General features: G+C 50.3%; 1 pseudogene; it reads right to left on the minus strand.

The window, feature by feature from the left end:
* Positions 1 to 948: 948 nt before the first annotated feature.
* On the minus strand, positions 949 to 5,263 carry LOC102135124 (TBC1 domain family member 3B-like; annotated as a pseudogene).
* Between the last annotated feature and the right edge of the window lie 10,719 nt (positions 5,264 to 15,982).

The raw sequence follows: 15,982 nt of genomic DNA on the forward strand, positions 1-15,982 counted from the left end.
GGATGAAATCTGAATAAATTTCACTGTGTTAATATAATTACTGCATTAATAACCTTAGATAATAGCTAACATTATTTAGCTAACAGGAGTGCACCCATGTTAAATTAATTTTTTTAAAGAGGTGAATTCTCACTCTGTCACCTAGGCTGGAGTGCAGTGGTGCGATCATAGCTCACTGCTTCCTGGAACTCTTGGGCTCAAGCAATCCTCCTGCCTCAACCTCCTGATTAGGTGGGACTATAGGCACCCGCTACCATGCCTGGCTAATTTTTTTCACTTTTCTCTAGAGACAGGGTCTACCTGTGTTGCCCAGGCTGGTCTCAAACTCCTGGGCTCAAGTGAACCTGAACCTCCTGCCTCAACCTCTCAAATTGCTGGGATTACAGGTGTGAGCCACCACAGCCAGCCTAAATGTCTTAGTTTGGACAAATGTGCCATGGTAATGCAAAGTGTCATTACTAGGGGCAACTGGGTATAAGGTGTAGAGTACACTATAGTGTCTTTTCAATTTTTCTGTGTATCTAAAATCATTTCAAAAGTAAACATTTATTTTAAAACATGAAGGTGGTTATCCTTCCATGAGCGTAAAGTACAAAACACAGGCTCACGGTGTCATCAGAAGTCAGAACACTGGTTGCGGGCCCAGGGGCGCTGGAGCGGCTGGCCATGGTTGGCTTTGTGATCTGGGGGCTGGTGTGTTCCATCTGTGAATGTCTTTTGAGCTGCACACTTACCAGGAGGTAAGTCATGTCTTAATAAATTTTGTTTCTTTTTTTTTTTTTTTTTTGAGACGGAGTTTCGCTCTGTCGCCTAGGCTGGAGTACAGTGGCATGATCTGGGCTCACTACAAGCTCCGCCTCCCGGGTTCACGCCATTCTCCTGCCTCAGCCTCCTGAGTAGCTGGGACCACAGGCGCCCGTCACCACACGTGGCTAATTTGTTTGTATTTTTAGTAGAGACGGGTTTTCACCGTGTTAGCCAGGATGGTCTCGATCTCCTGACTTCGTGATCCACCCGCCTCGGCCTCCCAAAGTGCTGGGATTACAGGCGTGAGCCACCGCACCCGGCCTTAATAAATTTTCTTAAGTTTAACACCAAATAAAACGAGGATGAGAAGCTCGTTTGAGTTGTGGGGATTTGGGTGCTTATCCAGCCATGAGCCCTGGCCTAGATGCCTCTAGAAGCCTGGAGGGAACCGAGAACATTCCAAGTAGAGGTGGCAGAGCCAAGGCCCTGAGGTGGGAACACACTGCTGCACGTCTCTCGCTGTGAATGAGGTGCCCTGGTCGGAAGCAGTGCTGTGTGCCCTGCAGGGCCAGCAAGTCCGTGTCCACATTGTGACTCAGTGCAGTGAAAGCCAATCTCAGCCCCCTCCGCAGTGTGATCAGCCTGCCAGCAGGTGGCCAGCCGGTCCTCCTGGGAAACTGTGCCACCCACGGACTGGGTGCGAGTCTCTTGTCCACAGATAGGGCACTCAGCAGTGGTGTCAGCCTGGTGAGCCTTGGTAAGGGCACGTGCAGGATGCTGAGCCTCTCCCGTCCCCATGACCGTCTGAAGGCCACTTGCTGGGTGGGCATATCCAGCAGGCGTGGGGGACGAGAAAGAAGCAGGCTCCATCCACAGGGCGTGCCGTTTTGCTCAACTCAGGACCCAGAACATCCTCCATAGTAATTCTCTTCGGTGGGAGCACTGGGAACATGAGCCACAGATACCTTCCGAGTCTGAGCTGCTGAGGCGAGGGCTGCAGGGCGCTGGGCTGTCAGGAAAGCCTGCACTGGCAGCTGGAAGGCACGTGGTGGGGGCGCCTGCTGTGGCTGCGGCAGTGACTGTGAGGCTTTGGGATGTCGTCCGGCTTCTGCGAGGTGAATTGTGACAGTGCAGAGCTCCGCAGTGCCAGGGTCCCCTGCAAGGTCATGCTGACTGCAGCTGGGAGCCCACCACACCCCTGGTGCCCCTCTCTTCCCAGGATTGGGGTCTAGGCCAGACCCCTCTTGGCTTGGGAATTGTGCCCTGGGAGGGGGACACAGTCCCACAGGTGGGGACAGAGGCCCCAGGCGTGCTGCTGGCTGGCCGGGACTTCGAGGACGTCATGCTCACCTTTCTCTCTCGTGGCCTTGATGGGACCGGCTTCCCCATTGAACAGGATTTTCTGAGGTGTCTGGGGCTGTGGTGCAGCTTGCGGGGTGCCACACAGACTCCTTCCAGACATGCCAGTCAATGGCCACCGAGGGGGCCAGATACAGGTGCCATGCTGCAGTGGGGGTATCTCCCGACCTCCCTTTTAGTCCTGATGAGCCTGGGCAGGGCCCGGTGTTGGGGTCGCCATGGACTTCCTGGGCTAGGCTGTCCCATGTGTCCAGGACACATTTGAAAGGGACTTGGACCCAGCAGCTCTGTTCAAAATCATAACGGGGGCAACAAGGGCCCCCCACATCCAAATTCATAGGAAGCCGTGGCATGGAGTTCCGCTGGAGGAACCTCCAGGAAACCCGAGGTCCCCCATGAGCCAGGGCCAGACTGGGCACGCCCGGAGTCCCCAGTGCCCCCAGAGAATGGCCTGCTGCCCTGGGTTCCATGGAAGCCTCCTCATGCCACTGGGCCTTGGCCTCATGGACAGTCCCATCAGGATGGGGTGTGAAAGGACGAGGCGCCCATGGCGGGGAAGCTGACCAAATGGGCCACTGGAACCAGGTTGGTGGCCAGGAGGGGCCTGTCTATCCCCCTGCCAGAGGGTCTTCCTGCCAGCTGAAGCCAGCACAGGCCTGGGTGTCAAGGACCCTTGCTCGGGTTTGGCTGAAAGAAAAACAGACGTGGTCGGCATCTCCAGTGAGCCTATGCAGTCCTTTCTGGGCCGGGCTCCACCTGCCTGGGTCTTTGGAGTCCTCAGGGTCTCTGTGTGGCCCCTGTGGTCTGACACTGAGGACACACCTGCAGGCTGCTGATCCCAGAGGGAGGGGTCTGTGCCTCCTGTGGTAGGAAGCTGTCGGGGTACCGCAGGTGGTTTCTGGGACTGCCCTCCCCCAGGGTTCAGTCTGACTGGGGGCTTCCTGCTCCACGTCCTCATCCCAAGACTGTTGGGCCTGGGATACAGCCTCCAGTCAGAACTCAGGTGGGAGGGGCCTTGGATGTCACCCAGCCCCCTTGCCACCTCACATGGGGACCTGTCTCCATGGTGGGTGAGAGAGCCCAGATACAGAGCCCCCTCTGCCCTCCTGGGCTGCCCAGTCCATGCCAGGACTGACTGTTTCCACACCTGGCTGAACTCTTGGCTCCGGCTCTGGTCCAGGGGTCCCCCCTGTGCCCACCCCCAAGTCCTGGCACCCTTGGAGGGGTGTTCAGGACTGAGGGCCCTCTGCTGCTCTCTGAGGCTGTCAGTGCTCGCAGGGAGGGGTGGGGGATCCCACAAATGGATCTGGCTCCTCCAGTGCCCTTGAGGGCCCTTTGAGGGGGAGAGTGGGACATGGTGGAAAGTGGGAGGGGGCTTGTTGGAGAGTCTTGCCCACATCCCACTCCTGCTTGTGCAGCATGTCCAGTACACACGCACTGAGCGCCTGCCCTGAGGACCAGGGGGCCTATTGTACTTTCTTAGAGTCCAGGAGGAAGAGGAGGGAGAACAGGTGAAGAGAAAGGCCCAGGTAGTAGTGTTGGGGGTCCTGGGCACTTCCCGACTACTGACTGCCCCAGAGGCTGACTCGGGAGGGGACCTGGTACTGCAGCCCATCTGGAGGTGGCAGGTCCCCACGCTTCCTTGTTAGTTTCCTCATAGAGGTCCGAGGGTGTCTGAGAACTGCATCGTCATCCAGGGCCCAGGTATGGGAGAACTGGTCCTGAAAACATACCCACGGCCACCCCTGGACATCTTCATGAGGTGCTTTAGGGATAGGGTGGGCATCAGGCCAGGAGAGTTCCCTGGGAGGGGTCAGAGCCCATACCCCGTTGCTACCTCAGCCACCTCCCACTGGGGAGTGCCGGATCCCTTTGTGGCCACCCCAGGCTTCCAGATGTGCACAGGAGGCTGTGGCTGGGGGGCAGCCTGCCCAGAGAAGTGCTCACCACACTCCTGACTTTCATCTGGGTCATGTGGGGGATGGGCTCCTACAGGAGGGGGTATGTCACTGTTCCCTGCCCAGCCCACCCAGCCAGACCTCCCTCTGGGCCAGGGCAGAGAATCGTGGGGACAGTGTGAGGAAGCTGCCACTGGGCCAGTCGGGGTCTGACCCCTGTGCTCCCCAGACCCCACTGGGCACACGTGGACTTACTCCTCTGAACCTTAAAGACAGTGAGTGCCTTTGGCATCAACACCTGTTCCGCTTCTAACAAATACATGTCCCAAAGGCTCAGGGTGAGCCCGAGAGAGATCTGTGGGGACACCAGGTGTGGGAGGACCTCGCCCTTCCAAGCTGGGGCTGGTGGCTCAAGCTGGGCCCACTGAGGCTTCAGTCCCCCAGTCACTGACCCTTCTTATGAGGGTCATCAGACCCCTTCAGGAAGCTGGGTCAGACGAGGTCTTGCAGCTCCTTGTGGGGGAGCACTCATTTCAATGGGGATGTGGCTTCTGGAGACAGGGGCTTCCCCAGGACTTGAGGCTTCCTTGAGCCCTCCCAAGTGGGTCCTGGCCCAGTTTGCCCATGAGGCTGATCCTGAGCCCCAACCTCTGCCGTGGGATGACCCCTCTTCGGCAGAGGGCTTTGCTTGTGTGTACTGCAGATATCTACCTGAGACTCCTGTGGGCTGGGTGTGAGCCGGACCCCTGGGCTGGGGGAGCAGGGCCCTGCAGGGCAAGGAGGGTCCCTGAGCCAGAGTTTCCCTGTGCCCCCTTACCCCCTTGATCACGCTCCAAAGAAACCAACCTAACGAGGAACCCTGAACGCATAGCTCTTCCTTGTCCTGATGGGAGGAACAGAGGTGCTCAGGTCCCTCTGGGTTGCCCTAAAAACCTCCCTCTTCCAGGGCCCTCTGAAGATTCTTCCCCAAGTACAGAACACTGGGCAGTGTCCAGGGCTCCTTACACCTCCCCCTTCCCACACTCCTGGCGGACACACTGTCCTTAGCCCTGCTCTACGGGAACTAGCCCCAGTCCCTGTGCCTCTGTCTCCTCCAGGGCAGGAAAGGAAACCCAACTCCAGATCCATGGAGAACCCCACGTCCCAGGTCAGGCCGTGGCTGGAACTCAGCCTCTCACCAGCCCCACCAGGGTCTCCAGCCCCTGGCTCCTCTGGCCCCACAGGATGCAGAGCCTCTGGGGAAGAGCTGGGGGGACCATAACTCACTGTGTGCCTCATGGTCTTGCGGTATGACGTGGGTGCCACATGTTCCTGGTGGTCTTGGAGTCCCCGGACCCTTGTGATATTTGGGCTGTGGAATCCCGAGAAGCTCCCAGCCCATCATGAAATCAGCCGGCTCCCAAGATGTGGAACCATCAACTGGAAGAGCTGGACAGCTGCAGAGGCCCCTGAACCCCGAGGCCTCCCACCCTCCCATCTGGTGAACCCACCATGTGGCCTTGGCCCTGGGGACGAGGGGTGGGAATATCCCCTGGTGACTGGCTGGAGGTGCTCCTGGAGGCCTCCCGGACCAGGGTGCTGGGAGGGCAAGCCTGACTTTGAGGCCATGACAAAGGGCGGGTGCTGGACTTCGTGATGCTCTCCTGGAAGTGGGCTCAGGCCAGGGGAGACAGGATGGGGAGATGCTGCCATCAGGGTTTTATCAGCCCATCTTTGGGTACCAAGGGCAGCTGGAGCCCGGCCAGCTGGAGGGCAGGACTCTCAGGGAGGGGAGAGTCAGTTGCACAGAATCAGAGCCAGAGGGCGTGGCTGCAGGATGCAGAGGGTGGCCACGGGGACGATGAGATGCCCTCTGCTGATGGGGGTGAAAGGCATCTGACTCAGGATCTGGGGGTCCCCGTTCAGCTCCGGGCCCCCGTGGGACCCTCAACAGAGACATCCTAGAGGCTCCAAACAAGCTGCCAACACAAGGAAGGTGCCTTCGCTGAAAGTTGAGATCACCTGCCCAGGGTGGCCGCCCCGGGTCTGGCTGTGTGAGGTCCTGAGGGCGGCTGTCCACCTACCCTGCGGGGAGTGCCTCTCAGCAGCCAGCAGCTGGGCCAGTGCCCAGAATATGTCCTCCTCAGGCAGATAAAGGAGGAACAAGGCGGTGACGTGGCTCAGGTCCCTGCAGTAGCCCACCTCCTGAGAGAGCCAGAGTTATGGTGGAAAGACGTCACCTGAGAGGGCTGAGGTCACCTGGGAGGACTCATGTCATCGGAGAGAGCAGAGGTGACTGGGGAAGCTTCCTCTGAAGAAGAGGCTTCCTCAGGATGCAAATTCATTTTGTGACAAGAGCCATGTCCATCAGGCCGTTCAGCAACGTGTCCAAACTGTCTCCGGAGAGCACTGTTCTGTGTGCCGAGCTTTGGAGCCCAGTGGCTGCCTTTGGTTCCTGGATCCAGGGAGACGTCTGGAGCCTGTGCCTGGGGCTGTCTAGGGGTGGAGGTGGTGGGGCAGGGGAAAGGGCGGGAGAGGAGGTCTTGCATGGTAGAGTTCGGGGCAGGAAGCGAGCCAGGAACCCATTTGCAGTGACTGCTCCCATCCCCCACCCCCACCTCCAAACCCACCCCTACCCTACCCTGGTGCAGGGTCGGGCCTGGGTGGGTGTCCTCTGCTTTGGCCTCAGCAGATCACAAGGAGGAAGCCGGCAGCCCGGCAGGTGCACCACTCAAGCCAATGGTGACCTACAGCTTCTGCTTCATGGAGTGTGGGGCACCCACCCAGGAAAGCCCAGGCACGCCCCACACCACTGACCTTGAGGGCATGGGGAGGTGGGGGACCAAGGTTCTGCAGCCCTGTGCATGTGTCCTGAAAGGTGGCCTAGGAGTCCTGTGTGCACCCGTCCAGGGGGGCCCAGAAGCCTGAACATTGGCAGGGAGGGAGACGAGGAGGGAGACAGAAGTGGAGAAGAAGGAGAGAGAAAGAGAGATGGGGAGAAGGGAGTGAGATCGAGAGAGAAGAAGAGAGATGGGGAGAGAGACAGAGGAGGCTGAGAGGAAGAGGGAGAGAGACATAAAAGGCAAAAAGAGAGACAGGGAGAGAGAGGTGCATGAGTAGGAGTTCAGGTCACTCTTGATGCCAGTTCCCAGTGCAAACTTCGGTTGCTATCACCTATCCACGCATGCAGTAAAGTCTTCTGCCTGCTGCTTATAGCCCCCAAGAACCCCTTCTCCTGGAGAAAAAAAATCTTTTTTTTTTTTTTTTTTTTTTGTGAGATGGAGTCTTCCTCTGTCAGCCCAGGCTGGAGTGCAGTGGTGTGATCTCGGCTCACCGCAAGCTCCACCTCCCGGGTTCACGCCATTCTCCTGCGTCAGCCTCCCAAGTAGCTGGGACTACAGATGCCCGCCACCACGCCCAGCTAATTTTTTGTATTTTTAGTAGAGACGGGGTTTCACCATGTTAACAAGGATGGTCTCTATCTCCTGACCTCGTGATCCACCCGGCTCGGCCTCCCAAAGTGCTAGAATTACAAGCATGAGCCACTGCACCTGGCCTCCCTTTCCTTTCTTTGATTCATTGTTTGAATCTTTTGAGGATTGAACAAGTGTGAAGTTCAACTGCATAGTGCCTTCACTCCTGACAGTCACATTCTCGGTAACTGGATTATACCTATAATAAAGGAGATAGATCAGAACCACACTCCTTTAGCTGGGGTACCCAAGCCCTGGGAACACAGGTATGCACAGAACGTGTGGATCCTTCAGATAAATGTGGTGCATCTTCCTAAAGAGATGAAATTTTAACATTGAGTAACTTATTATTTTTTTAACACATTGATTAATAAAGAACAGACATGGATATACTACAAAATATGAACAGTTTTTTTAAAAATATTTTTTTCTTTTTGAGATGGAGTCTCCCCCCATTGACCAGGCTGGAGTGCAGTGGTGTGATCTCAGCTCACTGCAACCTCCGCCTCCTGGATTCAAGTGATTCTCCTGCCTCAGCCTCCTGAGTACCTGGGATTACAGGCGTGCACCACCACACCTGGCTAATTATTGTATTTTTAATACAGACAGGATTTTACCATGTTGGCCAGGCTGGTCTCGAACTCCTGACCTCAAGTGATCCACCCGCCTCAGCCTCCCAAAGTGCTGGGACTATATGGGTGAGCCACTGTGCTCGGCCTGGGTTTTTAAGATTAAGTAAATGACTTCAAAAGAAAGTTAGTTATTGTAGTGGATACTCGCATGTCTCCTGGGATTTGAATTCACTTGTCTTCCATCAGGGTATATGGGTGGCAGGGTGCGGTGGCTCACACCTGTAATCCCAGAACTTTGGGAGGCCAAGGTGGGTGGATCACTTGAGGTCAGGAGTTTGAGACCAGCCTGGCTAACATGGCAAATCCCTGTCTCTACTAAAAACAGAAAAATTATCCTGGTGTAGTGGCAGGTGCCTGTATATATTAATGCTTATTGCAATATTGTTAATAGCAAAAAAGAAAACAACTAAAGTGTTTATCAGTAGGGAATTTATTAAATTGTGATAGTTATAAGCTAATATTCTATTCAGCTATTAAAAGGAGTGATGTAGATTTCTATTTACTAATATGGAAAGATTGCTTGATACTTTATGAACTACAAAAAGCAGGGTGCACATCAGAATGTATAGTATGATTTATCTGGCAAAGTGAACGAAGTAATAGATAAACTCATATATGTAAAAACGTATTTCCTGGCTGGGCACAGTGGTTCACGCCTGTAATCCCAGCACTTTGGGAGGCCTAGGCTGGTGGATCACCTGACGTCAGGAATTCCAGACCAGCCTGACCAACATGGAGAAACCCTGTCTCTACTAAAAATAAAAATGTTAGCTGGGGCCGGGCGCGGTGGCTCAAGCCTGCAATCCCAGCACTTTGGGAGGCCGAGACGGGCGGATCACGAGGTCAGGAGATCGAGACCATCCTGGCTAACACGGTGAAACCCCGTCTCTATTAAGAAATACAAAAAAAACTAGCCAGGCGAGGTGGCGGGCGCCTGTAGTCCCAGCTACTTGGGAGGCTGAGGCCGGAGAATGGCGTGAACCCGGGAGGCGGAGCTTGCAGTGAGCTGAGATCCGGCCACTGCACTCCAGCCTGGGTGACAGAGCGAGACTCCGTCTCAAAAAAAAAAAAAAAAAAATGTTAGCTGGGCTATGGTGGTGGGCGCCTGTAATCTCAGCTACTCAGGAGGCTGAAGCACAAGAATTGCTTGAACCCAGGGGGCAGAGGTGGCAGTGAGCTGAGATCATGCCAGTGGCACTCCTGCCTGGGTGACAGAGTAAGACCCTGTCTCAAAAGAGAAGGGAAGGGAAGGGAAGCGAGGGGAGAGGAGGGAAGGGAAGGAGAGTCACAGAGGACCACCTGTTGTATGATTCCATTCATATGAAGTGTGCAGAATAGGCAAATCCATAGAGATAAAGCAGATTAGTAGTTGTCAGGAGCTGGGAGGGGAGGAAGGAATGGGAAGTGTCTGTTAATGAGCATGAAGCTTCCTCTGGGGATAATGACATTGTTCTGAAATTAGTGGTGATGGTTGCACACCTTTGTGAATATACCAAAAACCACTGATCTGTACACTCTACAAGGATGAATTGTATGTATGTGAATTATATCTCAATAAAGTTGTTGTATTTTAAGAAAGGAAATAAGCTCTATCCTGCCCTTCCTCAATGAACGATATTTTCAGGTAACTGCGTTACCCTGGTTGATGCGGGGAATTCCTGTTTACAGAAGAATTCCAGCTCATAGATGTGGAAAGAATGATAGAAATGCATTATATTACAGCCCCTAATGAAATCAATGACTCAGAGATCTTCAAAAGAAAAACCCATTGCTTGGAAGGTTGATGGGGAAATTCCCAAAGGCGAAGTCTAATTGCTGCCACGCACCCCCACCAAGGGGGCTCATGGTGTGACTTCCCAGAAGCACTCAGCAAAACCTGTGAAATGCTCCTCCCAAAAAAAGTTGAATCTGGGCCGGGCCTCGTGGCTCATGCCTGGAATCCCAGCACTTTGGGAGACCAAAGTTCAAGGACTGCTTGAGCCCAGGAGTTCGTGCTCAGCCTGGGCAACATAGAAAGACACTGTCTCTATAAAAAAAACAATTAAAAAGTTAGCCAGGCACGGTGATGCATACCTGTAGTTCCAACTACTTGGGAGCCTGAGGCAGGAGGACTGCTTGAGCCCAGGAGTTTGAGGCTGCAGTGAGCCATGATCACACCACCACACTCCAGCCTGGGTGACAGAATGAGATCCTGCCTCTAAAACATAATAATAACAATAATAAATTTTTAAAAATTAGACCCAGGCCTGGGTGTGGTGGTTCATGCCCATAATCCCAGCACTTTGGGAGGCCAAGGCAAGTGGATCACTTGAGGTCAGAAGTTCAAGATTAGTCTGGCCAACATGGTGAAGCGCCACCTCTACTAAAAATACAAAAATAAGTTGGGCGTGGTGGCGCGTGCCTGTAATCCAGCTACTCGGGAGGCTGGGGCATGAGAATCACTTGCACCTGGGAGGCAGAGGTTGCAGGGAGAGAAGATTACACCACTGCACTCCAGCCTGGGTAACAGAGTGACACTCTGTCTCAAATAAATAATAAAACGTTAGACCTGAATCTACTGAGACCTTGAGGGCTTATTTACAGGAAAGAGGGAGACAGAGAAGCTAGTTAAATGACAGTATAAGGAAGCAAACAGAGAATTCCAGAATGTGGGAATGCTATGGGACAACTGGCTCTATTTTTGGTTCAAGGCAACAAGAGGGAACAAACAAAAAACAAGGAAAGGAAAGACTTTGGAATAAAAGTGACTCAAAAGACAATTTTAAAAACACCACCACACAATTGTGACTCTGGTGGGAGGACTTTGTATGGATCCTGATTTGGACAAAGCAATCATAAAAAGATACTTGGAGACAATTAGCAAAATTTGATTATGACTGAATATTAAATTATTCCAAAGAATAATTCTGAATGTTGTTAGGCATGATCAGGGCATTGTGGAATTTTTTTTACAGATGCACACTGAAATATCATCTTCATGCATGCCGCAATGACATGATCTGGGATTTGCTTTAAAATACTTCTTCAGGCTGGGCACAGTGGCTCACGCCTGTAATCCCAGCACTTTGGAAGGCTGAAGCGGGCAGATCACCTGAGGTCAAGAGTTCGAGACCAGCCTGGCCAACATGGCAAAATCCCATCTCTACTAAAAATACAAAAATTAACCAGGTGTGGTGGCAGATGCCTGAGGTCCCAGGTACTCAGGAGGCTGAGGCAGGAGAATCACTTGACCCTGGGAGGTGGAGATTACAGTGAGCCGAGATCACACCACAGCACTCCAGCCTGAGCAACAGAGTGAGACTCCATCTCAAAAAAAAAAAAAAAAAGAAAAAGAAAGGAAGAATATATTAAGAATATGTAGCAAAACTTAACTATTGAATCTGGATGATGGAAATACAGAAAATGTCTTATTACTTTCACTTTTGTGTAATTTATAACATTTTCAAAAATGGACGGGAACTAAAAAGTATATGCCAAGGATTTCTGGGAAGAGTTAAGAAAACCATTTCACAACAAGTAAACAGGAAGAAAAGCAATATTTACAAATTAATACGCGGCTGTGTTACATAGTTTGCGATTTTTAAGATTTGTGCAATCAAGTTGGTAAATTGTATAAACAACTATTCGTCTATATACAGCTCTTCAAGTTTATGTCTACAAGGTTTATCTACACTTCTTCAACTTTATGTCTACAGGGTGACCAACTGCTTAAAAAGTTATCCTTATAGGGAAAATGCAGGGTTTCCCACATGTGAATAGTAACTGCGCTTTGGCAGGGCATTAGAGTAGAAAGTGGATGAGGTTTAGGCTGGAGACTCTGGAGATGGTGAGGCGTGCTGTGTGTCACTTTGGCGGCTGACTGAGTGTGGGGTGGGGCAAGAATATTGGAGGGGAGAAGCTTGGGGCTGAGGGATCTGGTTAGTTATATAACTGAATCAATGGCACCTAATGAGAAACCAGGCAAGTTGTAATCATTCACTCACTCAATCAACACATGTATACTTAACTCCTGTCCTGTCTCAGTCATCAAGTGAAAATTCTTGGATTCCTTCTTCTGTAATATTCTAAGCAGTTTCTGGCGTCTCAACTCAACTTTGTTTTGTAAAGGCCATTGTTGATCCAGATTTTAATCAACCAGTTTACCTGTTAGAACCATTTCCAGCTGGAATTTTAAAACCCCAAATCTCTGTAATATATTATATTGACAAATTCAGCCAAATGTTACCTTCTTTCCTCTCTGACCTAGCACCCATATTCCCTAGGCTTCAGCTCACTCAATTAGCTAAGACTTGTTTGTTTGATTGTTTTATTTTGTTGTGGAAGCTATATCCTCCTTGGTCAGACTGTGTGCCTGTCTCCTGGAGCATCCTGGAATCTGACTTTCATTATAGATCTGGAAACGAACAATGGGCAGTGGAGTGGTCACGAGAATTAGAATCCTCTTGCAAAATAACTTCTCTGGGTGAGGTCATTACATACTTCCCAGAGAAAGCAGAATCAGCCTGGTCCGATGGAAGGAGGGGCTGCTTCTATCAGCAAAGGAATCTCACTGGACTTTGGATATGGGTAGTCAGGGAACACAAAATCATCAGCATCCACCCAAACATCCCTATTTCAGTTCCTGAGAGCCACTTTTTCCTGTTCCATGCACCTGGTCAGGCTGTGAATACAGCATACATAACAATTATATTACAAATCAGCAACCCATGGGATCAGCTCTCTTCAATTCTTGGCTACATGGGCCCTGTGGCTATAAGAGATGATACATCTATTGCAGTAGTCAGGAATGACACCAGGTTATCTGACCCTACCTTGAACCAAGAATTTAAACCCCAAATCTTTTCTTATTTGAAGCTCTGTGGTGCAATTATAAACAGCCATGACCTTGCTTGCCAGCAGATATCAGCCAAAAGCAGCAGGACTATGGCTATAGCCTCACTTCCTTCTTCCAAATCTCACTAACTGGCAGAACCCATCCATATCTGGGATTCTAATTGCAACTGAGTCTGGGAAATACATTTTTTTTTTTTTTTTTTTTTTTTGAGACGGAGTTTCACTCTTGTTACTCAGGCTGGAGTGCAATGACGCAATCTTGGCTCACTGCAACTTCCGCCTTCTGGGTTCAAGCGATTCTCCTTCCTCAGCCTCCTGAGAAGCTAGGATTACAGGCATGCACCACCACACTTGGCTAATTTTGTATTTTTAGTACAGATAGTGTTTCTCCATGTTGGTCAGGCTGGTCTCAAACTCCCGACCTCAGATGATCCACCTGCCTTGGCCTCCCAAAGTGCTGGGATTATAGATGTGAACCACCACGCCCAGTGGAAATACAATTTTTTAGCTTTTTAGATTCTGGAAAGAATGGATGCTGAGTCCTGGTTGATCACATCTAACACAGATAGACCCAGGGATAGATTTGTATGCTTAATATTGGGAAGACAAGAAGGTTTCTAACAGATTTGATATTATTCTCCCTGTAAAAGAAGAGGTGAAATACAAGTGTTGGTAAGGATGTCAAAAAATTGGAACTTTTGTGTACTGTTGGTGGGAACACAAAATGGTGCAGCCACTGTGAAGAACGGTATATGGGGATTCCTCAAAAAAATACAAATAGAACCACCACAGGATCCAGAAACCCCACTTATAGGCCTTTATCTAAAAGAACTGAAATCAGGAACTTGAAGAGATATTCGTGCTCCACTGTTGATTGTAGCATTTATTCACAATAGCCAAGATGTGGAAGCAACCCAACCGAGGGTCCATCGACAGACGAATGGTTAAACAAAATATGGCATATACCTAAAATAGAATATTATTCAGCCTTTAAAAAAGAAATTCTGCAACATTTGACAACAGTGATAAACCTTAAGGGCATTGTGCTATGTGAAATAAGCCAGTCACAGAAGGACAAATCCAGCATGATTCCACTGTAAACTAAAAATAAAATCCCAAGTCCCCCATTGACTGAACGGACCTCCTTTTGGCTAAGGGGACCCCAGAAAAACCTTAGAGACTGAGTTCCCAGCTACAACAGGGTGGGATGTTAGACACGTGATGTGGTTTGGCTGTATCCCCACCCAAATCTCATCTTGAATTGTAGTTTCCATAAACCCCACGTGTTGTGGGAGGGACCCGGTGGGAGGTAATTGAATCATGGGGGTGATTACCCCCATGCTGCTGTTCTCAGGATAGTGAGTGAGAGTGAGTTCTCTGGACATCCGATGTTTTGTTTTGTTTTTGTTTTTGTTTTAGATGGAGACTTGCTATTTTTAGCAGAGATGGAGTTTCAACATGTTGGCCTGGAACTCCTGACCTCAAGTGATCCACCCGCTTTGGCCTCCCAAACTTCTGGGATTACAGGCATGAACCACCACACCCGGCCTTTCTGATGGTTTTATAGAAGAAAAAGGCTTTTCCTCCTTTTGCTAATTCTCCTTCTTGCTACTGCCTTGTGAAGAAGGATGTGTTTGCTTCTCCTTCCACCACGATTAGAAGTTGCCTGAGGCCTCCCCAGTCATGCTGAATTGTGAGTCAACTAAACCTCTTTCCTTTACAGATTACACGGTCTCGGGTATGTCTTTATTAGCAGCGTGAAAATGGATTAATACAACACACCTTGATATACCTATTAGTGTTATTTATTTATTTATTTATTTATTTTTTGAGACAGTCTTGCTCTGTCCCCCAGGCTGAAGTACAGTGCCGCAATCTTGGCTCACTGCAACCTTCGCCTCCCGGGTTCAAGAGATTCTCCTGCCTCAGCCTCCCAAGTAGCTGGGATTACATGTGCACGCCACCATGCCCAGCTAATTTTTGTATTTTTAGTAGAGACAGGTTTCACCATGTTGGCCAGGCTGGTCTCGAACTCCTGACCTCAAGTGATCCATCTGCCTCAGCCTCCCAAAGTGCTGGGATTACAGGTGTGAGCCACCACACCTGGCTCTATTTGTGTTTTAGACATAACAACTGATGAGCATTAAAGTTAAAATAGAGACAATAAGACTGACAGAACAGACTGTGGCAATAAAATCCCAAATTATAGACAGGACCCAAGGCTGTGCTAGGCAAGGGTTAAGCCATGCACCCCTACCTTAAAGAATAAACTATGTTCAATTGCCACAAGGTTTTTCGTTTTCTGTCGCAGCTAAATGAGTACTTGCCTCAAGATAAACAGTATTAAAACAACTATGACTCATTCAGCTCACAGACGCTGACTGGAACCCCTGTTCCACCAGCCATAACTACAGGTTGGGACAAAGAAGCTGATTTCAGTAATTTTCTTCAGCTAAGAAGACCACCACTCATTGACTGGTTCTGGCCAGTTTACAGAGGCTGTGCACTTGAATGCTTTTGTGCTCTGAAAAAGACCTTTGACATATAGGGCGTAATTATAATACATTTATTAAATTTTTTTTTAGAGACAGGGTTTTGGTTTGTCACCCAGGCTGGAATGCAGTGGCACAATCATAGCTCACTGCTGCCTCGAACTCCTGGGCTGAAGTGATCCTCCTCTCAGCCTCCCAAGTAGCTGGGATTACAGGCATGCATTATCATGCCCAGCTAAGCTTTTACTTTTAGTAGAGATCGGGGGGAGTCTCACTATGTTGCCCAGGCTTGTCTCCAATTCCTAGTCTCAAGTGATCCTCCTGCACTGGCATCCCAAAGTGCTGGGATTACAGGCATGATCCACCACACCTGGCCTGTAATATATTTAAATACTAAGTCCAAACATTATTCAACCTAAAGTAAACATGGGTCATATATTACCACCTATGTAACAAACCTGCACATCCTGCACATCCTGCACATGTACCCTTGAACTTACAATAAAAGTTGAAGAGAAAGAACAAATTCTTAAGAGGACAGATCTCATGTTTTCTTACTATGATTAAAA

Source organism: Macaca fascicularis, chromosome 1 (assembly GCF_037993035.2).
Source record: "Macaca fascicularis isolate 582-1 chromosome 1, T2T-MFA8v1.1".
Taxonomy (NCBI): domain Eukaryota; kingdom Metazoa; phylum Chordata; class Mammalia; order Primates; family Cercopithecidae; genus Macaca; species Macaca fascicularis.